The 24678-nt window shown below is 48.2% G+C and overlaps 2 long non-coding RNA genes across 4 annotated transcripts; one reads left to right on the top strand and one right to left on the bottom strand.

Annotated features, from left to right (window-relative positions):
• Positions 1-106: 106 nt before the first annotated feature.
• On the top strand, positions 107-14829 carry LOC108399382 (uncharacterized). Of its 2 annotated transcripts, none has more exons than XR_001853629.3 (3): positions 107-754; positions 8132-8258; positions 14614-14829. It is a non-coding gene; the product is annotated as an uncharacterized lncRNA (long non-coding RNA). The 2 variants fall into 2 exon arrangements; XR_001853630.3 differs by lacking the exon at positions 14614-14829 and adding an exon at positions 11418-14607.
• A 1353-nt stretch (positions 14830-16182) lies between these two features.
• LOC108399388 (uncharacterized) lies at positions 16183-19180 on the bottom strand. Of its 2 annotated transcripts, none has more exons than XR_001853634.3 (2): positions 18970-19180; positions 16183-18499 (listed from the first exon to the last, which is right to left on the bottom strand). It is a non-coding gene; the product is annotated as an uncharacterized lncRNA (long non-coding RNA). The 2 variants fall into 2 exon arrangements; XR_012125299.1 differs by having other exon boundaries at positions 19051-19180.
• Positions 19181-24678: the final 5498 nt, after the last annotated feature.

Raw genomic sequence — 24678 nt, 5'->3', positions numbered from 1 at the left:
GGGCTAGGTGTGGCTGATGCCTCCACCCACTGGAAATGGCACCTTTTGAGGGACAAGCTGGGCCGTGCCCTGGCCCGGCCCCTCTCCACCTCGACTTTGGGAACCTTTAGAACCTGGCCTGAGAATCTCTTGTGGGAAGGAGCCCTGGCATGTGCCCAGGATTGCTGCCATACCAGGGCAAACTCAGTTGCTCCCCTCTGGGGCTCACTGTACTGTGAATCCCCTTGACTGTGGTCCCAGGAAAAAAGGAAACTGGGGCAGGAAGGGTGGCACAAAACCTATGCGCCTGGGCCTCACCATTCACGGTCCAAGTCCTGCTGTCTGGCTGTGTCCCAACTGGGTCAGGGGCAGGTTCTCACCTGGGAGGGGTAAATGGCTTCTGGGAGGGTGCTGGCCTCCATTCGTTTGTGAGTCTGTGCCTGCCAGTTTCTGAGGAATTAATTCTGTCATTCAGGAAGAGGTCTCTGCTTAGTTTTAAAAGCACATGATGCTGGACCCTAAGGGGTGGGAGTGGGAAAAAGACATGCAGTCCCCCCTCCTAGGTGAAGAGACACTGCAAAGAGGCTGATGGGCAGAGACTGCCCAGCTGGTGTCCTGATATAACCCCTGGAGCTTCCTGCATTTCTCACTCCTAAGAGTGGTTTCCCCAGCCTTGGACTTTTCTAGTCTGTTAGTCTCGTGCACACAGAAGTCCTCACTCTCCTGCTGGCTGCCGATCTCAGCATCTAACACACCATCTGATGTCACAGTAAGGGTGAGTGAACCGGGGGTTCTCCGGGAGAGGGCCTGAAGGACAGGCTTTCTTGGAGTTACCTGGCCTGGCTACTTCTGTCTGGTGTCTTCTCAATTCATAATTCCTGTGCTCGGCTTCTTATGCAAATGGTCTTGCCCTCTGGCAGATACAACCGTCCCTCAGCAGCCCAGTGAGGGCCCAGCCGCCGGGGCCCCGTGGTCTCCTTTCATGCCCAGGGCCAGCCCTGAGGTTCTAAGTGTCTGTGACACGGTCCTTTCCCCCTGCCAAGTTTCGGTGACTGTGGCTGACCCCCAGCTCTCCCTGCTGGCTGGACAGCGGGCCTCCTCTGAGTGTCTTTCCTCCAGAAGGACGAAGGGAGCTCTTTAGCCCACAGTCACTCAGTCACCTGGAGCAGAAGCCTGAAGCACACATGTGCATGAGTGTCTCCCACGTAACATGCTGGGTCGTGAACAAGGAGTGTAAAGCCTAGTGGAATACAGGGCACCTCCCAGCTCTGCCAGTTCAGTCCAGAGACAGTGGTGTCTGTGCTGTGGGTGACGGGATGGAGCACAGGGTCAGGAATGCTCTCTGGAGAGAGTGACCATCTAGAGACTGGTGGCCAGCAGGGGTAGGGTGTGGGGAGCAGGGGCTCCCAGTTGGGGTTCATTATGGGAGGAGGAAAAGCAGGGGCTGTGGGGGAGAAGCTGGAGCAGAGGGGGAGGGTGGAAGAGGGAATCAGTCAGGTGTGGCTGCGTCCGTCCGTGAGGGCCTTGTACCGTGAGAAAGAGTTTGGACTTTTTCCTGAGGACAATGGGGCCTCTGAGGGGTCTTGAACAAGGGAGAAACAGGGACCTGGGGGATAAGGACTCTGCTTTATTCGTTGTGATGTCCCCATCACTTGCTTGGCACACACGCGCACGCACACACGTGCCCGACCTGGGGCTCCTGGTCCTGGCTGGTCCTTCCTCCACCTTCTGCACGTCTTCGCTTGAATGTTGCTTTCTGAATGAGGCCTCAGGCCCTGACCTTCCCACTTAAAACTGTGACCTGCCTCACCTTGAAACACTTCTCTTTCCCTCAGAAACACTGTTCACCTACAGTGTACTTGCATACAATTTAATTTATTATGTTTTGTCCATTTTCTTCTCACTAAAATGTTATCTCTAAAAAAGCAACATTTCTTTGTTTCCTTCCACGGACACAAACCAAGCTCTTAGAATAGATCCTGGCCCGCAGGACGTAAGCAGTCTTAGCCGATGGTCTGGATGACGGTTCGTTTCTTCGTGGGTCATGCCCTCTCCACCCTGCCCCACGCGGTGTCCCAGCCAAGGAAGCCATTTCTTGGTCCTCACCCAGGTGACAGACTGTGTCCTGTGGCCAACTCCTACTTCCTGTGGCTTCCTTAACTCTCTATCAAAATCAGGGGTGATGAGGACCATCTTTCCTAGCCACATGGGCTAAGTTTATTGGTGGTGAGAAAAACTGAGGTCGTCCTGCAGAAATGAGTGCGTAAACAGTCGTGGAGCAAACGCTTGTGGTGCCCGGAGCCTGGGCTCCAGTCCTGTTCGTCCCCTCTGGTGGTGGTCATCATCATCATCTATTCACTTGGTTCTAAACCCAAAAGGTAGAAATGATGCACAGTGAGACTTTCCCCTGCTACTCCGATTCCTTCAGCACATAGTGGTCAGCGGCTCAAATATCTTTTCAGGGAGATTTTATGCACAAAAAGACACCCACCTATGTATATGCAGGTGTGTGTGTATATATACATACATATATACACACATCTTTCTCTCCTTTAATAAAATAAGAGGACTCTCCACATTGTTTTGCTCATTTTTTTCACAGTATACTTTGGGGATCATTCCATTTCAGAGTTTCTTCAATCATTTCTCAGCCTGAAGAATAATCTGGAGACATATAGGGATCCCAGTTTGGGCCCTGCATGGAGTGTGCAGTGAACGCCCTGTGTGTTTCTCAGGGAGCACAGAGACAGCACGTTTCCCAAAGCACAGTTGCTGACAAAGGTCTTACAAATTTAAGCAGCTCCCTGCAGTGTATAAAACTGCATGTTTCCCACCAGCCCATGAACACAATGTGCTATTAAATTCACTGTTCTCTGATAGGTAAAAAATGATGTCTCATAGTTTTGAGTTTTTCCTAGTGAGTCAGCTCAGTTATCATCTATTATGTTCAGAAGCTGTAGTATTTTTTTTTTTTTCTGGAAGCTGCCCAGTCATACAATTTACCTAATGTTTAATTGGGAATTAAATATTAGTGAATTAAATTTAAAATTAGTGAATTAGAATTAAATTAGTGAATTAGAATAAAAAATAATCCACAATTAATGGAGAGGCCCTGCACTGATCATTTTATTATTGATTTGTGGTGTTCATGAATATTGGGGAAATTAGCCCATTCTTGTGCTATGAGACATGAAATTTCTCCTGTGTTTTTTGACTTTTGACTTTGTTAGAATTCAACCCCATTGAAAATGTTGATTTTTAAGTAACACTTTTAAAAATATATTTTTATTTTTTTTTATTGTTGTTTTATGATTATAAAACTGATGTCTATTTGGAAATTATACGTGAATACTCCCAGAGTTTCTTAAGAAATAAATTTTCTTAATAAAAAAGTTTCTTAAGGAATTCCCTTTGGGAATTCATCCTTGCGTAAAATTAGAGGCATTTTTCTTAATGGCTACCCAGTTGTGGCTACATCATTTATTGACTAATTATTTGTTTCTTCATAGGTTTGAGGGTGTTAATCATGTACTAACTTCCTCTGTGGATTCAGACTCAGCTATGAGCTTCCCATTGTGTCCTATTGATACTGATGGTCCACACCAAATTCATAATAGCTTTATAATATATTGTCTGCAGAGTTAGTCTGTACAGATAACTCTAATTCTTTAGAATTGTCCTGGCCACTTTTTATATTTATTATGCATTTGTGTATATATTAGTTTAAAGTAGTTTTGTGGAACAATAACACTCATACATTGAGAATATAGCGCAGGGAATTTTCACACAGGAAACACGTGTGATGTCCACGATCAAGAACAGAGAATTACTCCGTGCACAGAGTATGTGTCACAAATTCCAGTAATTGAATTAGCAATGGCAATGCTAGCAAAGCTCCAGGTGTTGCTGGGTGGAGCGTGGAGGGCCCTGCACTGAGCTTCTGCTGCTCAGGCTTCCGTGCTGGGGGGCACACTGGTGTTTGTCGGATTCAGAGGCTCCTTCCATTTACGGCCCAGCTGTCCCTGCATCTTCTTTTCCTTTTACCACCATGCTGAACACTACTCATCTCAGATACCTCCAAAGACCCTACAAGGCTAAGTTTGGCCTCATCTGTCACGTTTTCCTCCAGCAGGCCTAAGACCTGGGGGCGTGTCTTCTCCGGAGCAGACCGTCAGGGTAACACTCAGCCCGCCCCCCTCTGGAGTCTGCGCCTCTGCTGAGGTGCCTTTGTGTTTGTTCTGGGCAATTGACACATTCGCAGCTCAGTATAGAGACTAAGTTGAAACAGGGTTAGCAAACTTTTCTATTTGTGTAGAGCTGTAAGCAAAAACGAATATGCTTGCTGTGTGAATAAGCTTTCAGGAAAGGCCCCTGGCTACTTTGTCTACCCACTCCAAGTGCTGTCCCTAAGCTGTGCCTGCACACTGGGGATGTCCTGGTTCTGTTTAGTTAGTTCTTTACCTCTGGGATCAGTTGCCACCAAGATCAGAACAAGTATGGAGCCAATGGCACTCCTCAACCTTCCGTACAGTCTGTGAACATTCTCTGAGTTTGCTTCAGTTTGTCGTGGTCTGGACAGGCCCTGCGTGTGTGATCAGAGTCCCACTCTGGGCGGAAAGCAGAATTAGGGCTGCAGGCTTCACCTCCGGCCCTCGGCTGTGCTCTGCTGGGATCCGGAAGTGCCCCCTCTGCATCATGATTCTGCTTTCCAGAGGCTGAAGCGTCACATCCTTTCCCCAGCTCCACTCCGACATCTTGCATCCAAACTGCAATTAGAACTATGCCCGAAGGTGATTTTTCCTCCTCAGCCCCAGTTAACCTTACAAAGGCGAGATCAGGAGGCCCTCCGGGCAGTGAAGAGGTACAGGAATGTCCCAGGCTTTGGATGGGCCAGTTCAAGGCTGAGCTCACTTCCCTGGTTGTCAGCAGAACATTCCTGACAGTCTGGAGACATCTCCTCTGCGTGTGATTTGCTGATGTGCAAACAGCTCTCATTGTGCCCGGTGAACAACCCCTCCAGGAGAGTGGGGCAGCCCATTTGTTGGACAGACAAACGTCTCTACTTGTGTAGAGTGGCTGCAAAGATCCCTAAGACAGAACACATTAAACTCCTGGAAGAATGCAGGCGCAGAGTTAGCAAGCATTGTTAGATGTGGCCATTTAAGGGGACAGAAGCGCAGAGAGACAGAAAAGAAAAACTTGAACAGGGAAAATCAGCCAGAAAAATGCCAGATAGGACAAAAAGCAAAGAGGAATGTGAACATAAACACATTAAACAAAATGCAAAAGAGATCTGCGGGCAATGCGTCTCTAATCTGCTGAGAAACATGCTTTATCCAGTACTTACAGTTTAGAAACAATTAATACGTTATCTCACAATCTGCAAAATGTAACAGTTTAGTATGCATTGTTACTGTCTATGTGTCCATTTTCAAATGCCCAAGAAGTGGCTCACCACGGCCAGCTTGCCAGTGGGAGGCACCCTGCGGCACCTCCCATGGGTGCCGCGTGTGCTCGTGTGCTCAGCTGCACATCAACAGCTGATGCTTTGGGCACCAATTAGCTGTGGGCCCCGGTCCTGCAGACAGTCACTCAGCACTACCTGCCATGTCCTCTGTGCCTGTGTGTCTCAGACACTCCCAGGTCACCCTTCGTCACCAGACCCTCCCGTCCTCGTAGGTCTGCATGTTTCCTAATGGGGCCTGTCTCCCATTTCTCAATAGCATACCCAGCGCTCTTGGGACCATGTTCTGTGCCAACAAAACACACTCTACAGACCAACTCTTCTCTAAAGGCACCTGCCCCTTCCTACTTGCACTGAGTCCTGGTCCCGGAAGCCCCCCGGGGGGCATTGGCTATTCCTCTCTGTCCATGGCTGTCCTACCACTGGGCCCAGGAGTGGCTAGGGTCCATCGCACCACCCGCTGCTACCCTTCACTGCAGATCACTCTTCAGCACTGTAAGAGGTGCTGGCTCTCTAGGAGTAACAACACTGATAATGAATGCTTCCCTGGGCAGTACGTCCTTTGCATTCTGTTCTTTGCATTCTGGTATCGGCTCCTCATCACTAGCATCCAATTGCATAACCCACCTCCCTCTTGCTGTTCTGTCCATTCATTGCACTCTGCTAGCAAAACCACAGCCCTAGCTGAATCTAGTCCTCTCAGCAGTGCCAGCTGCAGAATGTGGCTACAGAAGAGCGCACGGCCTTGACAAGCTGACCTGACTTTCCTGTGCGCAGCCCCGAGGGCCCCCGAAAGCCTTAGCTGTAATTCTCAGGCCGGCTCTCTCCTGCTGTCCCAGACAACCTCATCCACTTCCCATCTCTCCTCATACTTCCAGCACTCCCTCTCCTGCCCTCACTTTCAGTTGCTGAACATACTTTCCAGCACATTGAGAAAACAGAGACGTCAGAAGGGAATATCTGCCTTCCCTCGCCTACTCAGCTACCTGCCTTTGCCTGCGTCACACTCTCGTGTCCCTCCTACTTCCATGTAATACCTGCCTGTGCTCTGATCTGAGGCTGGTCCCTCCACAGGATCCCACTACTCTTATTTACCCAGGAGTATCTTACCAGCAACTGGGAAGCTTTCTTTTCCGTATAGTTTTTTTCCCCCTCTCTACTGGATCATTCCCAATAGCACATGAAGATACTATACTATCTCCCATCTAAAAAGTGTATCTCTTATTTTAAAAAATCTGCCTCTGTCCCTCTCTCTCTCTGTCTCTGTCTCCCCCCTTGATCTCCCACCCACTTCATGTCAACACTCCATGACCTGTCTTTTTTACCATGAACTCCTCAAAAGTGTTCTTTGTACACTTTGTTTCCAGTTCTTCTTCAACCCAGCTGATCACGTTTGCATCCCCACCATGTCACCCAGTGCTCGGGTTGGGGTCGCAGATCACGGCCCTGCTGCCAGGTGTGGTGGGCAGAGCCTGCAGCCCCCAGCTCCCCTGGCTTGCTCAGGAGGGGCTGCCGGGCCTCCTCTCTCCTCAGTCCTCACCCTCCTCGCTGACCGCTCGGCCTCAATTTCCTTTAATGGTCACTTTCCCATCCCTGATTTCTAAATATCAGTGTCCTGGGCCTCAGCTGTTGAATGCTTCCTCTCTCTGTATTTAAGTCTCTAGGTGTTTTCATCCTGACTCAGCCACATAGTGATGAGTCCTGAATCTCTCCCTCCAGCTAACATGGCCAGGAGGGCTCGGGGAGCTGGAGCAGGGGCCTGGGGGGCCAGGAGGGGTTGGGGAGCTGGAGCAGGGGCCTCAGGGCCAGGAGAGGTCACTTGAGGACAGGACATCTTGGAGAAAGTTCAGTTATTCTAAAAATCAGTGCAGGTATTTCGAAAGTCCAGTGAACATAACCTTATTTGTATCAGTATTTTCTACAGAATCTGAAGTCCTATAATTGTTTCTGTACCTCCAGGGGTCCATATCTTTAACACAGAGCAGCCCTGCCACCTGGCATGGGAGACACCCTGGCAGTAGATAGGTCAGAGTTTGGTCACACCGTCTCCTACCTGTTTGATTCTCCCAGGACTCCTGACTTCCAGGGCAGCAACCTAGGGCACTAGATAGTTCCCTATATTGGTTTCATAATATCCTCTAATTTGTGCATTCTAGAAACCATGGAGTCAGCCTTGGTCCGTGGTTAGCCACCTATTTTCATCGTCTCCCTTTTGCTTTCTTACATCAGGGGTTTCCTATGTCATGGGCTCTGCCTCCAGTCCCCTACTCTTCAGCCATGTGTGGCTGTCTCTTATCCTAAAAACTAACTTCTCCCCGCCCCACACTGCCCATCTCGGGTGACGGTCATTCCTTGTGGGATTGTTGCTTCTAAGCAACCCTAATGATTCCTATACGTGCTATCTTCCTGGGATTGCTTGTGAGATCCCAGTGTTTCCAGCTTGGAGCAGCTTGTTCCACTCAACTGGGGTGTGGCAGTCCTGGTCATCCCCAAACTGCCCCCAGATCAGTAAAGACACCTGTTCTCCTGACCTCATCAGGCAAGCAACGGCTACATAAAATGAAGTGAGGAGACAATGTGATGTGAACCCTTTTATACAAACCCTGAACCCAGCTCGGAGAAAGAGCCACGAGAGTGGGGGGCCTGCTCCCAACCAGGCGGTCCTGATGGCGACTTCCCACATTACAGGCTCTGTCATCCTGGCCCTTTGTCGCACTGAGTTGCTGCTGGGTCCTTCTGAGTAAATTCCGAGAGCATCCCTCCTCTGTGAACCATGGACGTATTTCCATAAAGACAGGAAGGTCTTGATTTACAGGTGAGTCTGCAATGGCACAGCTTGGGGATTGAATTCAGGGTTGCTGGAGGGACCCAGAGCACGCTCAAGACAAAAATCTAAAGCCCCGAAAGCTGGGTCAACCCAGGACACAGACATGTGCTTCTGTTGGCTTTATCAACAGGTTCAGAACCCAGAGTATAGGTACCCACATCGCCAGTTAGGGCTCCGTGCATCTGGTTCAGGTTTCAGAGCGCCTCCCACAGACCAAGCGCAGCAGCAACACCCAGCTGGGAAGGGTTCTGGCTAGTACTCCCACGTGGACGAGGACGCCCAGAGCCAGAGGGGCGGAGGAGATGCTCTGTCCCACGCAGGGTCTGAGCTGGGCGCCGTGTCCTACCTCGGTGACGTGGACCCTGGCCTTTCAGATCTCGGCTCCTCTTGTGCCTGGCTCAGTTAGGCCCCCTGGAGTCTGCCACTGCCCCGCCCACCACTCCTGTCTTTCTTCACATCGCTCCCCACCCAGTTCACCCTCCTCAGCCCATGGGTTCACTACTCCTGGTGATACAGTGAATGTTCTTGCCCCCTCGTGCTCTTGACTGATAAAACCCCAGGCCTGGCTGAGTCCTTCTGTTCTGCCAGCTGCTAGAGCAATGAAAAGCAAAGCCAAAGGCACTCTGCAGGGTTGGCATCACTCTGAGATCAGGATTACCCACCTGGGCTGGACCCAAGCCCTGCCTGGCAATCCCGTCCCCTTTTCTGTATTTATCACACATGCCATGCTCCTCTTTCTCTTGAGCTTCTGGATATTCGCTGCTGCCCCAGGCAGATGACACCGCTCTCCTGCATGGGGCAAAAAGCAGCTGTTGTGTGTGTTGACATTCTGCTTCCCACCATCACGTGTCCAGGCCTGCGGTGCTCAGCCATGCTTCATGAGTCCCGGGTCAGGGGCGAGGCAGCCCTTGTCTTCCAAGGCTTGTCTTCACTCTTGTGCTCTGGACCCCTGTGCCTCCACTTTCGATTATATTATTTCTCCCGTGAATGCTCTCCTGGTATCCTGTGTTCCTTAAAACACCACGCTTGTACTATTTTTCGGTATCTGTTATCCTGGATAAAATGAAATTGCTGGTTCACTCTTATCCCCAGCACCTACACAGCTCCCAGCATCTTGTAAGTGCTCAAGAAATCTTTGTCCAGCGAATTACTGAGTTACCTGCGGTGGAGTCAAAGTCCCCTCCTTTCACTCTTTGGGGAATGGGAGGCTGCCCCATGATGCAGCTATCGGCTCAGACCCGCCGTAAGAACTTTGCAATGCATGTCGGGGCCCTGGTGCCGGCTCTGCTGCTCTCTCTGGGTTTCAGAGGAGACTGGGCCATGTAGTGTCGGCACCTCTGTATTTGCATTTATGGGTATCAGACCCCCAAGAAGCTGACACCCGGCCCCAGTGCTGCCTTAGGCAGTGGAGAAGCTGGAAGAAGACCAGGCTCAGTTGAGGCCCTGGCATTGGCACTGTGGGTATGTTATCTAATGTTTGTTGAGCCCCGGATGTTTTTTTAACCTGTAAAGTGAGATTACAAGAAACTCATAGGGCTACTGGACTGTGATAATGCAAATAGTGTTTGACAGATCATAGGTTGAAAACACATTTTAATTTCCTTCCTTCCCCTCATAGCCTATGTACATGGGGCTTCCTAGAAACATTAAGTCACATTTTAAAATACCATTAATGTTAACCCTTGATTACGTGGGCTGTCTGGGAGGGGAGCCTGCACAGAAAACAGTCTGAGCTTTCCACTTGCCCCTGCTGAAGAGCAATTGCATCTTTACCTGTTGTACATATTGGAGGAGTACATCCAATTTAATTTGAAATCAGAATCATCCTGTTTAAAAAAAAAAGTTTGAGCTGAGAAAATTGGGGCATACTTGATCATTTAATCAATGGAGGGACATGATGAAATTTACAATAGAGGAGATTACTCAGGTCAGGTGGCCTTAGCTGCTTTGATCTGGTTCCTTGAGAAACTGGTCTGTGGTGGATGGCCAAGCTAGCTGTGTGGTGAGGTCAGAGCAAGCTCCTCACTCGCGCCTCTGCAGGTTAGGGGGCCACCAGAAGGCAGGTGGACGGTCTTTGCTGGCCAAGGCCTGTCCGGGCACAGCTTGTCCCTTCCCGGGTCTTCTCTCATCTGTCCAGGTGCTCCAGGGTTCAGGTGTGCTGTGGGCTCCTGCCCACGTAGGGCATGCCCCCAACAGAAGGGTGAGGCACCAGCCTGGCCAGCACTGGTATGCACAAGATTCTTGTCAGGACAGTTCCCAGGTGATGGAGGAGAGCAAGGATCCGCCTGCCTGGGTGGGGCTTTGGAGAAGTCCCCCTGTGGGGCGGAATCCCAGTGGGCAGACAGCCCTGTGGATCCCTGGGGGCCATGGGAGCCGCATCGTGGGAAGGGTGGGTGCTGCTCGTGCTTCTCTTGGGGTGGAGGAAACAGGCACGACCTAATGTCCAGTGACCTGGCCCCAGGGGTCTTAGCCTGTTCCAGTCAGTGGATGAAGGAGGGGACAAGGCCTGCACAGCACCACAGACCCATTCTTCTCTGAGACGGCCTCAAAAGCCAGCCACCACCCCCATCTGTAGAGTGTGAGCTGGAGATACAGGCTGAGAAGCAGAAATTAGTGATCGGAAGAGGTACTATGAGCTGAGAACCCAGCACCACGCCCAGCACCCAGCAGGCATTCTGTGCTTATAGCATTAGCATTTCCACTATCAGCTGCGGTCTTTGCACCCCAGCTTCTGGGTCCTACTGCGTGGCTGGGGACACAGGCTGGTGGCCTCGGGCCAGCAATGCAGCCCCTCTGGTGTCCAACTGCAGGAAAATCCTGTGGACCAAGGTCGCAGGTCATCCCTGGGCCTCAGTGTCCTCCTGTGCAGAAGCAGTGCTGCTGCCATCCGAGACGCTGGGGAGAGTTCTGTGCCCAGTGGCCTCCTCATCTGTCGTCCTCCACGGCTGTGGCGGTCCATCTGCATGTGACACAGGCTCCGTCCCAGGCTTCGTCCTGGCCACCCAGCCAAACTCAGTGAGTGGGACAATAGCTAACATGTCCAGTTTACAGGGCCCTGGATTACAAATGTCACTGTCAAATGGTGCCTTCTGACCCTAGAAAGGGAAGGGATGAGGAGACACCACCCTGCCTGTCCTTTTCCCCCAGGCCGTGATCCCCAAGAAGATATTTCTAATCTTCCAAGAAAGGAAGACCCACAGCTGACACAGTCTCTCACTCCTGTGTGACTTCCTCCCTGTCTTGTGGTGTGAAAGGGGTTCTTTTGCCAAGGTGAGCCAAGCAGACCCTTGGCACCATCTGCCCCATTCATAGGGACTGCGGTACTGATGACACCTATGGCTCATCACAGCCCCGTGCTATGGACCCCCCCTCACTCCCCACTCTGCCCAGAGGAGGCTACCCAACCGACTGTGTCCCTCATCCTGCAAGCAGCACACCTTAAGATGAAGGCAAGGGTGGGAGACCTTTTTGCCGCCACACCTCAATGCACAGCCTGCATCTAGTTCGATTAGTGATGCTGTCTTTGCCTAGGACGGCCATGCTATCAAGGACGCCAGTGCAGAGCAGGCTTGGAGAAGCCTTAGGTGAGTGGCAGACTTCCTGGCCTGCAACCGCATCTGTGACATCAGGACCTTCTGCTCTGTCATCTGTGGGGCTGTTGTCCTAAGCCATTCATACTTTTAGAGACAGTGGTCGCACAGGGGTCCCATATCGCATGTCTGCAGGACACTTCGCATGTTTTGTGTTCTCTCGACAGCCTGGGGAGCTGGGTATCGCTGCATGCAGAGAGCAAGTGCTGGTCCCACTGTCTGGGTTTCCAGCAGTAGGGCCAAGCCAGCCAGGGGTTGTGGGACACAGCGAAGTGCTCTTTGAGTCTTTCTCTCAGTGATATTACGGATCTGGGACATAAACCCGGCTGTGTGTAGGAGCCCTCTGGGAAGCACTTCCAGCATGCAGATTCTTGGTCCCTGGGTAAGACCCATGGAGTCATGATCTCCAGGGAGTGGGCATTGTTAAACAGCCCCCGGGAGCTTCTGCTGACCTGGGGGCCGCAGTCTCCAGTGTTCTGGGGGCAGCACGGAACTGGAGTCAGCCCGTAGAACACTCTAGCGACTGCGTTTCCATAGCCTTCCCACCTCCTCCCTGCCCATCCCCAGGTCTGCTCAGACAACTGAAAATTCTGAGGAGTAGACAGCTCAAAACCACAGCCCTTCCACTGGGCACCTACATCCCATCTTCCCTTTGTGTTGATGAACTTTTTGGAATTGAAATGCTTTTAGCTGGAGAACTCATTACCCCACAAGGCAGCCTATTTCTTTTTAAATTGTTATCTTTGTTAGAAATTTTTCTCTGATAAATACTTGTGAACAAATAATAAAGACACAATTATAATGCCTCAGAAAAGCAATTTTTGGCATATAGTTGGTACTTATTTATTTTTGAATGAATGAAATACCAATAAAATGTCACTTGGCTTGATTATAGGTATTCATTTTACAAATAAGAGTGTAAATTTCAGATAAGTCATCTTTCTGTATCCATAGAGTTAAAACTATGGCAGAATCGGACTAGATAAGGTAACTGATGTCCTATCTAGTGTTCATGCTTGGGGGAGGGCGAGGGCAGAGGGGGTGCCAGGCGGGACCCCTCCCGCACGCCACAGGGCTGCTAAGTGTCTCCTGTCTGCGGATGGCCTACCTGCTGCCCACCCAGGCCCTTCACTCACGACCTCACATGTTTGCCGTATGGCTTGTCTTCTCCCTGCCCTAGCTGCTCATCAGCAAAGCAGCAATAAAGCTACATTTACCTCCTAGAGCTGCTGTGAGGATTAAAAGAGTGACACGTGCACAGTGACTGGGAGATGTGTGTGCCATGAGCGCCGCACACTGCTGGTCGTTGTCACTCTCTGTGGCTGTGCTATTGTTAGGCTGGTCCAGTGTCCCTCAGGGATGCGAGCCTGTGTTTCTATCTCTCCAGAAGTCTACAAATACCCATGAACGCCAAGAGAACATGGCTGTGACTGGGAGAAGCTGGTTTCACAACTCTCCCTCCCCCCCCGCTCACCAGCTCCTACGAGTTCCCCGTGAGACAGGCTGGCTTGGGCCGCAGCCGTGAGAGTGGGTACCGAGGCAGACCAGGCACACTGGAGTCCCGCGTTTGCAGAGTGGTTGTCATTTATCGGGGTTATTAAATTTAGTGATAATGGTGAAAGTTTACCAAACAATCATTCACCTGTGGCCTGAGAGCAAACAGACTAGGCTTAGAGAAACAGGTGGTGGCTTCCGGTGTTGACCCAGGCAGGGGCTGGGTTGACCTGGGGCTAGGGTGCCAGTCATGTCCATGCCTCCCGCTCTCAGAGGTAGAGGCGGCGCTTGGAGCACCTACATCAGAGGAAGGCTGGAGACACCTAGAGGCCCCTGTAGGGAGCACACACTGAAGCTCAGGGAGCACGAATGGGATCAGTGAGATACCAGGGTCCTGAGAGGACTGGCAGAGCTGCCGTAGAGAGAGAAATCTAGGGGTCAGCCATGTGTGTGCATGTTTGCATGTGTGTGCATGTGTGGTGAAGCACCAGAAACCCTCATCTTTCTCAAGCATCATTTCCCAAAGAATAACCTAGATTAGGATCATGTTCCCCATTCCTTGCCTACCTCCCCCTTATTCATACTACAATTGGCTACCTCTGTAACTTCAATACTAGAACTAAAACTGTATTTCTTCACCTGCCATGTTAGGCTGTATTTCTTGACTTTCCACTAAATAAGAGAGGCAATTAGCACCACATAGTTTCTTTTACCTTAGTGTGATTTTATTCTAATATTTTATTTGTGAGAACTTCACAGGAATAAAAAAAAACAATGACATTTCATTACTATTTGTGCTATATCATGAAGTGTGTGGTATCTACTAACAATATACAGTCTTATCTAACAATAAACAATATACAGTGTTACAGACACTGTAAACCAATAGCTGCTGAGTAGGTGTTAGACCATAGGCTTCTGACTTTTTTTGGCTCAGCACCCACTTTTCAAGGGTTGATTTGATGACACCCTCTTAGGCGAATTATATATTATTCTATATATAAAACAAGGACATATATTTTTTCAAATTATTTTATTAAAATAAATTAACAATATTAATGTATTGGTCAAAGTATAATTAAAATTTTAAAAATTAAAGAAGTATATATTATTTTTTAAAATTAATGATATCTTTATTAGTGAGAGGGTTGAGCTTGGTGAGGTGACACTAATTTTTCTATGTCTGGTGTCTTTGCATTCAGCCCTCTTAAATCGCCACATTTCACTTTTGACAATTTGTTTCTTTTCTTTGTTAATAGATTGCTGACCATGCTGAATCCTTTTTTGGCTAAATATGGTGATGGAAATGCAAAGAAATACTTCTCTGCTACAGCCCATAAGGCTGGATATAATCCTGGATTTTGCCTTTGAAGCCAAAATTCTTGATATCCATTTTTAAATTTCATTTTGTTGACAATTCTATCAACTCCTACAGTGATACTTCTGCTAGTTGTAGGTTCAAGGAAGGTTTTAGGACCGGGTCTGGAATAATCATGTTGAGTAAATCCTGAAATCCGTTGTGAAATCTTTAAGAGCTTCCAAATGCCGGCTATAAACCAGAATGTCGTCATCATTTGTTTCCGCTGAAGAAAGATTTGGAAACTGATAAAACTGTCTTCGACTCAGATTTCATTTGTACAAGTCAAGCTTTGACATGAATGAAGAAATAGCTGCCTTGTCTTCGATAAGATTCACTGTCGAGTCTCAATCAAACCTTTCATCGTGCTTATGCGAGTATTGCCCAAGGGGGCAGCAGCTGGTCCTCAACACCCCCTTAATATGTCTGGGACCAAAAACGCCCCCTCACATTCCTTCAGCGTCCCCTGGTGGGCGGCACCGTCCCCGCTGGGAACCAGGGCATTAGACCCAGGCAGTGGGCAGGGCTAACCTCACTAGAAGCTGACTACAGGGCTGGGCCGGTGAGAGTCACATCTGACCTGACTGGAGGCTCAGGAAGAGCTGGGCCCTCTGAACAAGGGGCTGGCCTGGCATGAGGTCATTTCCTGTGTCAGAACTTGCTGGAAGGCTGCAACAGAGACTTGTCGAGAGGACAGAGCAGTTGAGTCCTTTACCCAGGGGTCTTCTGAAGTCCCCTGGGTACTCTTTGAATACCTACCAATTTGCTCTTTTTCAAAAAAAAGTTTAGTCATACAGTATTTTTAAAAATTAAATTAAAAAGCATATTAAATATCAAATGCTCTGTAAAATGAAACTTTTCTAATAGAAAATGTTAAAAACATGTAAATAATGAATGTTTGTTAAAAGTATGGAGTTAGATACAGTCTATAGAAAAATTATTGTGACACTTATTTTTGCTATTTCTATAAACTTTTAAGGTTTTGTTTATAGGACATTTTACACAAAAAGTGAAGTCCACATTTTTCATTACTTACTACAATAAAACAAAGGTACAATGTATGGGCAATACTGAACTGGAGCCATACTAAAACCACACTAAAAAGTGTGGTTCATTATGAAATATCAATTCATAATATTGGTATTTCTTATGTACAGACATATTTAGAAAATGTGAAAATATGAAATGCAGACCTTCCTGGAGAGAAACAATGATTAAATCACTAGCTTATTTTCAAAGTAGTAAATTTCCAAAGTCGGTTTGATTAAGACTACACAGTGTATCTATGCAATAGTATGTGAGCTGAGCAGTTAGTCCAGGGAATCTACTGACTAGGAATTCTGAATAGGTCAAAAATACTAGTACTCTGTCAAAGAAAATTTGTTTTGGTCAAAACTTTAAAAATTTTGTTATTTGGTGAATAAAAAAGAGAAATGGAAAATAGAAAAAAAGATATTCTTAGACAAGTAAGCTTTATACAATCAACCAAACATTGGTATTTTTTATTTTTTCTTAGAGAAAAACAGATATTTCTTTCCTGGAAGTCTCTCACAAAAACATAACTGAATATCTAAAGTCAAGGATATTTAAAACCTTATCTGAAAAATATGGAAGTTCAAGCAATGGTATGTCAAAATTCATGACGTTGCTTTGTGCAATAAATAGCTCCCTTTTCCCTCCAAAGGAGAAATCATCAAACAATTTTTTAAGAGTACAGATTTCATGACAGTATAAAAGGTAGATAACAAATTTCTCAGAAAGTTTTTCTGTTCACAAAGTGGATTTTTCCTTTAGTTGAATAATTTTTAAATGTAGCATTCATTCTTACTCTTGAACAAAGAAATTCCTCTCCCAAAAATGATTTTCTTAAATGGAGGCATTTTAATTGCTTCTAAAATACAATCTTCCTGGAAAGTCTGAAAACAAAATTTCATAGTCTTTGACAATGCCAGGATTCCAATTCTAAAAGTTTATCTTTGGGAAATTACTAAGAATAATCGCCGGTGAGAGTCTGCTCCCCTGTCAGAGAGTATAGGAGTGTAAGTGGCATTTTCTAGCATGGAAGAGTGTTGACCATGGTATTGTTCAATAAAAAAGTGGGTTCTAAAATATTCTGAAATGATCCCATTTTGTGATTTCTGTAAGATTTAGAAATATAACCATGAAATTGTCATTAGTGGTTATTTCTAGGTGATGAGATTTTTGGCTGGTCATAATCATCTTCCTTTTGCTTATCAACATTAACACGTATTTACACAAATAGTCATCATTTATTTAATGAGAAAATTTACACATTTAGAATTATAATTATACAAGATTATGATATATCTGTATACTTGTAGGGGTGGGAGGACTGCTAAGGTCTGCAAATAGGTGGCCCCGGTATTGGAATATAGGCTGATTGCTCTGAACCTGGCTGGCCAATATGACCTACTGGGTTGGGTATTTGGTTAAAAAAATATATTTTCAGTGTCCCCGAGAAAATGAGAATCATTAAAAATTTTACATGGAACTTATATCGACATGCAGCATAGTTGGACCCACTGGCCCCTACACCTTACCTCAGGTACCCCAAACCCAGGCTGACAGACCTTGAGCCTGGGCCCAGACTGTGTGCAGCGGACAGTGCTTCGGTAGCTGGGGTTTTATATCTCACGTTCTGTAATCCAGTGGCTCACAGTACCATGAGGGACTGGAGTCATGAACTGTCCCACATCGTCTTCTCACGCCTGGCCGCCAGCCACCCGACACCCATGGCTTAGGGGCGCAGTCGGTGCTGCGCCTTTCACCTGGAAGCCTTCCCCTTCCCTGCCCGCCCAGCACTAATCCCGCCTGTCCTCCACGGCCCCGAAGTGCTGCCTGGCCCAGGAAGCCCGTCCTCCCCTCCCAGGGAGCCTGTGCTGGTTCAGGCTTCTCCTCCCACGCACGGTCCTGGGAACCTTTCATCTACACTTTCAGGCGTCCTGGACCTCTGGTGCTTTTTCTCCTTCAAGTTCCTTTGAACACGAAGTGAGACAAAGAAAAGCATGTCAGTTGGTTAAGAATTATATGAATTAGTCGGCATATCTAGAGTTTGAATCTCGAGTACACTGCTTCTCCCACCAGACTGTAAGCTTTTCTAGAGCAGAAACCAGTCTACTTACACCTGTGAGCACGGAGCCCAGCGCACGGCAGGGCTCAGTGGGTGTTTATTACAGCGCAGCCTTGGCTGCCAGGGTCATGGGATGACAGGGCGTGTCTGCGAGGATGCCGGGAACGCAGACGTAAATCCCAAGCCATCCATCTCTCCGAAATGTGGGGGGTCACGGCGGCCGCGGCTCCAAAGGAAGCAGCTGCGTGCGGCTGAGCTGCAGCGTGGGTGGGAGACGGAAGCAGAAGCGCAGTCAGGCCGGTCTTGCCTCCTCGGCGCGGGGACCAGGAAGAGCTTCCCAGCCCCAAGGGGAGGGCGGCGGCCTGAGCTTCCCGGCACGGAGCACGGGCCTTGGGGGGCCGGAGCGGCCGCACCCCCGCCTCTCCCCGGGCCGGGCGCCTTAGCACTCCTTCTCTCTGATGCGGTAGACCACGCCGCAGCCGAGCCAGCGGGGCCTGCGGCCGGTCCTCCCGGTGCCCTCCCGGCCCTGATCCCGGGGCTCCTGGGGGCCAGACGCACAGCCCCCTGGGTGGGGAGGGCAGCAGGGGGCGGAGCGGCGAGCCAGGGAGGGGTCCGGGGCAGGGCAGCGCCTGGGAGCCCCCGGAGGCCCCCAGGATCTCCGCTCCTGCTGCGACATCAGCGGGCCAGCAAGTCGAAGCTGCAAGGGAAGAGCATCTGTTGAGACCAGGGCTTGGATTCTGTTTCTCTTCTCCGTGAGCTGGACTGCCAAAGCAGAGCCTAGCATTTTCTACCTGCTAAGACCCACCCCAGGTGCAGAAAAGTGGATTTGTAGGGGCTAAACATTTGGGAGTAAATCATGGTGGGAATTCCCGCCAGGGGACCCACTAGTTAACAAGCAAGTTAGTAAATCACTCTTCTTGAACAAGAAGAATGAACTTCAGCTAGTTGAGCGGGCCGTCCACCCGGTCATGCATCAAGGACCAGTGAGTCCCCTCTCTTTCTTCACTCATTCTTGCTTTGCCCAAGATTCCTAAGCCTGTGTTTACCTTCTCCGCTTTGCCAGCCCTCTAGCCCCTGTGATTTCCCCATTGTTAGATCCCTTGAGGGCTTTTGCAGAGAACTGTTCCCTTCCCTTCTCCCTGCCCCAAACCTCCCGACCTGGCTTACCTACTCCCCAAGAAAAGACAAGAGGAGAGATCAGGGCGAGTGAGAGACATCCAAGCGTCTCCCACCCAGGAGAAGCCTCACCCTAGAGGAGGATGTGTGGACAAGCCATCCCAGGAGTCGGGAGGTCTCGTGCGGCCAGGAAGGAAGAGCCTTTATACACCCTTCCACTGGAGCCTTCAGGCTACATGTTACTGGAGGGCAGCCACAGAGCAGATTATTTTTCCGGATGTTTCACAATTCCAGGGCTGGATTCCTCAGCTCACGTGCGGGGATGTGTGTCAAAGGGATTCCCATGGAGTGACCAGAAGGCGAGGCCCTTGGATTGGCCTGAGTGGAGGTGGGGACACTGGCTGGGCCCAGATCACATCTCTGGGGGCTGCATGGGGTGTGACTGCTGTGAGTCCCTACCTGGGATTGTGGGGGAGGATGACATCCAACGCCACCCAAGTCTGAGGGACACCATCCTTTGTCACCCCTCCCCATCACCAGGACTGTATTATTCAGCCTGGCTCCCCTGCCTCCATGGAGACTCACCTGGTCCAGCCACATCCCAGTCCTCCATGCTCTGAGCTCCAGAGATACCTCTTATCTCGTGACCTTTTAGCTGCTCATGGCCAAGGTGACCTAAATTCTTTTCCTATCTCCTCTGTCAGACAGTTCTTCAATGACAGGACCTCCTATTTATCACTTCTGCATTCCTAAGGCCTGACATGAAGAAGAGGCTCATTAATGTTTGTTGAATGAAACAACGTATGTGCCATTAGAATAGACCTTGTGTTCTGGAAGAACACAAAATAGGAGGAAAACAAAATCCCACTCATTTTTGTTCCGTGGATCAGATCTCAGTGAAGGCCTTTCCTAAGTAATACAGAGCCATCTGTGGGTGGACTTCACTTTACAAAACAGGCTGGGAATAGTGGAGGGTAAACATGGATAAACCCTGCTATTTTTTAAACACAGAGGGAAGCTGTTTATGTAATTATCAAAAGACCTCTTAGAAGAGCTTTCTGCAGAGTGAAGAGATTTCCTGCATTTGCCATGAAAGTTGGTGTCAGCAAAGTTGGCTGTGACTGTGGGAACACTGTGGTCTGAGCGCAGCCCTCACTTCCAGATGCTTCCCTCCCGGACCTGCTGCTCACGTGTCCGGCTCAGTAGAAAGGTGCTGATGAGACTCCCTGAAGGTCAGGCCTGTGTCTTGTCTGCCCAGTGCCTGGCACACAGTAGGGACTCAGGAAGTGGCTGAGCAAGTGAGAGAGGTGAGCCACCAGAAGGCCACCCTGACAGCAGAAGGGCCACCCTCCGAGCCTTCTGCTCATATACGGATATGCGGGGTTGGGACGCGAGAGGGGAGATGAGAACCTAACCAGGGCGGAGAACAGGACAAGGCCAGAGGAGGAGCAGCTGCTGGAGCCCCACACCGGGCAGGATCGGGTCATCAGGGCTTACTGCTTTATCCCGGAAGGCCCCCGGGGGGAGGCTTTGACAGGCAGTTTGGAGGAAGGGAGAGGAAGGCCCTTGTGACTGAAACTGCAGTGGGGAGATGCCGGAAGCCTGTCTCACCTGCTTAGGACAGGACCTGGAGAGAGTGCCTGGCTTAGCGGCCTTGGGGTCAGATCCACTCCCCTTACTTCCTTCTTCTCCCCCCCTTCTTTCTCGCTTCCTCTTCTCTTACCCCCAGGCAGCAGAAATGACCTGCCTGCTTCTCATAAAGTGTCCAGTCCACTAAGCACTAGTGGAAGGGCAAAACGACTCTGGTCGCCACATACAGCATTTCTTTCCCACCGAGACCTGTGTTCCTAGACCCCACACAACACTGTCAACTACTATCCCCCACGGGCCCTGCCTGAGGGCTGAGGGGTCTTTCTGGAGGCCCTGCGTAGGGCCAGGCGAGCTAAGCATGCCGCTTCCTCTCCAGCCCCCAACCGCCCCTCATACTGCTGCACACAGAAGCCTCTGGGTCCAGCCACTATCAGTACAATGAATCCCATCACATACAGGGTGGTGTGGGCCCAGCTCCTCCAGGACTGGCGCCTTCAGGGGAAGGGTCCAGCCCCACCCTCTCCCCACTGTGAGCGTCTGGAGGCCCCTGAGCTGCTCTGACCTCCAGTTAGACTTCCTGGTGTGGGTTGTATCTACGAGCATCATCTTATCATTCAATATTCATTGAGCACCTACTAGGTATTGGATACAAGAGGCAATAAAATTGTCATTTCATGCTTCAGAGCTTTCACTCTAGAGATTCTATAGGCACATCGATAGATGACACAAGACAGTAACTGAACGGTGGGCAGACAGGCAGGCGAATGCTGGTTATGGGCTGAGAATGGAACTAGTCAGCTTAAATGTACCAAATTAGAAGGAAAATATTTTGAATGATGTGGCTTCCACTATTAGCACCCCTTCTGGTCTGGGGACAGGAGCCTTATCCCTGGGAGTCACCCATCCCTTCTCATTGCTAATCCCCATTTGTGATGTTTCTCTGAGCAATGGATTGCCTCCCTCACTCCCTCCTTCCTTCCCTCCTTCCCGCCCTTGTTTCTTTCATTCTTTTGTTCTTTTTTTTCGTTCTTTCATTCTTGTGCTGGTTCCTCTTCTGACATCTTCTACCTTCTTCTCTTTACCTTTGGAAAAATTTGTCTTCCAAGGACCAGTATAATCTTTTTTAAATTTTTAAAATTTTTTATTATTTATTTATTAATTTTTTTAAATTAATTTTTTTATTTTGGTGTCATTAATCTACAATTACATGAAGAACATTATGTTTACTAGGCTCCCCCCTTCACCAAGTCCCCCCCCACATACCCCTTCATAGTCACTGTCCATCAGTGTAGTAAGATGCTGTAGAGTCACTACTTGTCTGCTCTGTGTTGCACAGCCCTCCCCGTGCCCCCCCCACACTATACATGCTAATCATAATGCCCCCTTTCTTTTTCCCCACCCTTGTCCCTCCCTTCCCACCCATCCTCCCCAGTCCCTTTCCCTTTGGTAACTATTAGTCCATTCATGGGTTCTGTGATTCTGCTGCTGTTTTGTTCCTTCAGTTTTCCTTTGTTCTTATACTCCATATATGAGTGAACTCATTTGGTACTTGTCTTTCTCCGTCTGGCTTATTTCACTGAGCATAATACCCTCTAGCTCCATCCATATTGTTGCAAATGGTAGGATCTGTTTTTTTCTTATGGCTGAGTAATATTCCATAGTGTATATGTACCACATCTTCTTTATCCATTCTTCTACTGATGGATATTTAGGTTGCTTCCATATCTTAGCCATTGTAAATAGTGCAGTGATAAACATAGGGGTGCATCTGTCTTTTTCAACCTGGAGTGCTGCATTCTTAGGGTAAATTCCTACAAGTGGAATTCCTGGGTCAAATGGTAAGTCTATTTTGAGCATTTTGAGGAACCTCCAAACTGGTTTCCACAATGGTTGAACTAGCTTACATTCCCACCAGCAGTGTAGGAGGGTTCCCCTTTCTCCGCATCCTCGCCAACATTTGTTGTTGTTTGTCTTTTCGATGATGGTGATCCTTACTGGTGTGAGGTGATATCTCATTGTGGTTTTAATTTGTATTTCTCTGATGACTAGCGATGTGGAGCATCTTTTCATGTGTCTGTTGGCCATCTGAATTTCTTCTTTAGAGAACTGTCTATTCAGGTCCTCTGCCCATTTTTTAATTGGATTATTTGCTTTTTGTTTGTTGAGGTGTGTGAGCTCTTTATATATTTTGGATGTCAACCCTTTATCGGATCTGTCATTTATGAATATATTCTCCCATAGTGTGGGATACCTTTTTGTTCTATTGATGGTGTCCTTTGCTGTACAGAAGCTTTTTATCTTGATATAGTCCCACTTGTTCATTTTTGCTTTTGTTTCCCTTGCCTGGGGAGATATGTTCATGAAGAAGTCGCTCATGTTTATGTCCATGAGATTTTTGCCTATGTTTTTTTCTAAGAGTTTTATGGTTTCATGACTTACATTCAGGTCTTTGATCAGTATAATCTTATTTATCTGTAAATTTCCTGACAAGAGAAAATCTTCCAGAGTATGTAATGCTTGCATACATATAATTTATTATCACACACAGTTTTTAAAAATGTGAAATTATAGACATTCAAGTGTGGGGCTATGTCTCACATATCTTCTGTTCACTTTCAGTGTACATGATAGCTCACTGCACATACTAATTATTAGATTTAAAAAAATCCCTGTCACCAATATTTGAAAAAAAAATACAGTTTACAAAATGCTTTCTAAATGTTATGTCCTGATTTGATTAATTTCAGATGGATATGAACTCAGGCATGACATAATCAGACACTTACAGAGAGGTAGCATTTCTCCATTGCACAGTGGACACCTCGACTACATTTCCTGAATACTATGATATTTTACTTACAAGGTGCCAAGGAACTTAGTTTGGAGGGAGTATTTGGGAAATTTGTGTCATGACTCCCATGACAGGTAATTCTTATTTCAGAACCCAGTCCTGCTCTTGTCACCTGGTGTGACATTCTTGCTTATAAGCAGGACACTGTACTGGGGTGGAGACTTCTCATCTTCTTGTGTGGCACTGCCCCTCCCACCACAGGTTCCCTACCCAAGTGAGCTGGAGACAGGGGGGCACAGAAGAGACTGACCTCTTTGATGAAGAAAATATTAAAAAAAAAAGTTTTTTGAAAAAAAGAACAAAAGGACAATGGAACATTAAGTCCATCCTTGCTGACAATTTATTCTACTGATATTGAAACCAAGCATTTAGATGCTTGTCTAGGTTAACAAGCCAGTCATCATAATACTATATTTTTGGCTACAAGTCAGGACAATTAGTGACTTGGCTACAGTCTTACTTGGAGGAAAAACCTACCGCCAGAAGATCTCTTAGCCCTTCTTAAGAAAACAAGAAGAGGTTGTTGGTCCTTGAGAGCAATATGTTAACCCACAGGCAGCTGGTTCACTGGGGAAACCAAGGAAAGTGAGGGTTAAATTGTTCCCTCTTGGGTTCAGAACAAACCCCCAAAACTTGCCTCAAAGACTAACTCTGCAGAGGTGAATCTAATTGGATCAGATCAATGGAAAAATTTGAGAGCCCAGAAATAAACCCATCAATGTATGAGCAATTGATTTTTGACAAGGTGTCATGATATTTCATTGAGGAAACAACAATCTTTTCAACAAATGGAAGTGGGCCAGCTACACATCCACTAGCAAGGTTCTAAAAGTGAAAAACTCCTAGAAGAAAATACACAACAAAATATTCATGGCTTTGGAAGGAAATAATCTCCGCTTTTCAAGGAAATCTGGCCTGAGATACGCACATAGCACCTGTCCTTAGGCAGCATACAGTCTGAGGGGTGAGAGCCCTGGACCTTAGATGCACCTGGTCCCCATGGACACATCACGCTTCTCAGGGGTACAAGATCCTCTGTCTGGGAATTCCTGTTTAGATGGCCTGGTGGTTGTGTCACTTCAGCCACGGCCGACTCCACACTCATCACATGCTCACTGAGTCTTGTGGAGGAATCCTCAGTATGTGCAGGGTTTGTGCGCCTCTTATTGAGACCAAAGGGCACATGTCCTACTTCCAGCTTCCTGGAATAGCACAAGAGGGGCCATATGCCAAGGGTCAGCATATAAGACACCCCTCAAGGGACTTAAAATTTTGAGTGACAGACTAAAGACACTAAAGAGACACCTAGAAGTCACATT

This window comes from Manis javanica, chromosome 14 (assembly GCF_040802235.1).
Source record: "Manis javanica isolate MJ-LG chromosome 14, MJ_LKY, whole genome shotgun sequence".
Lineage (NCBI taxonomy): Eukaryota > Metazoa > Chordata > Mammalia > Pholidota > Manidae > Manis > Manis javanica.
Note: the sequence above shows the minus strand (reverse complement) of the source record. Positions and strands in the feature narration are given on the sequence as shown.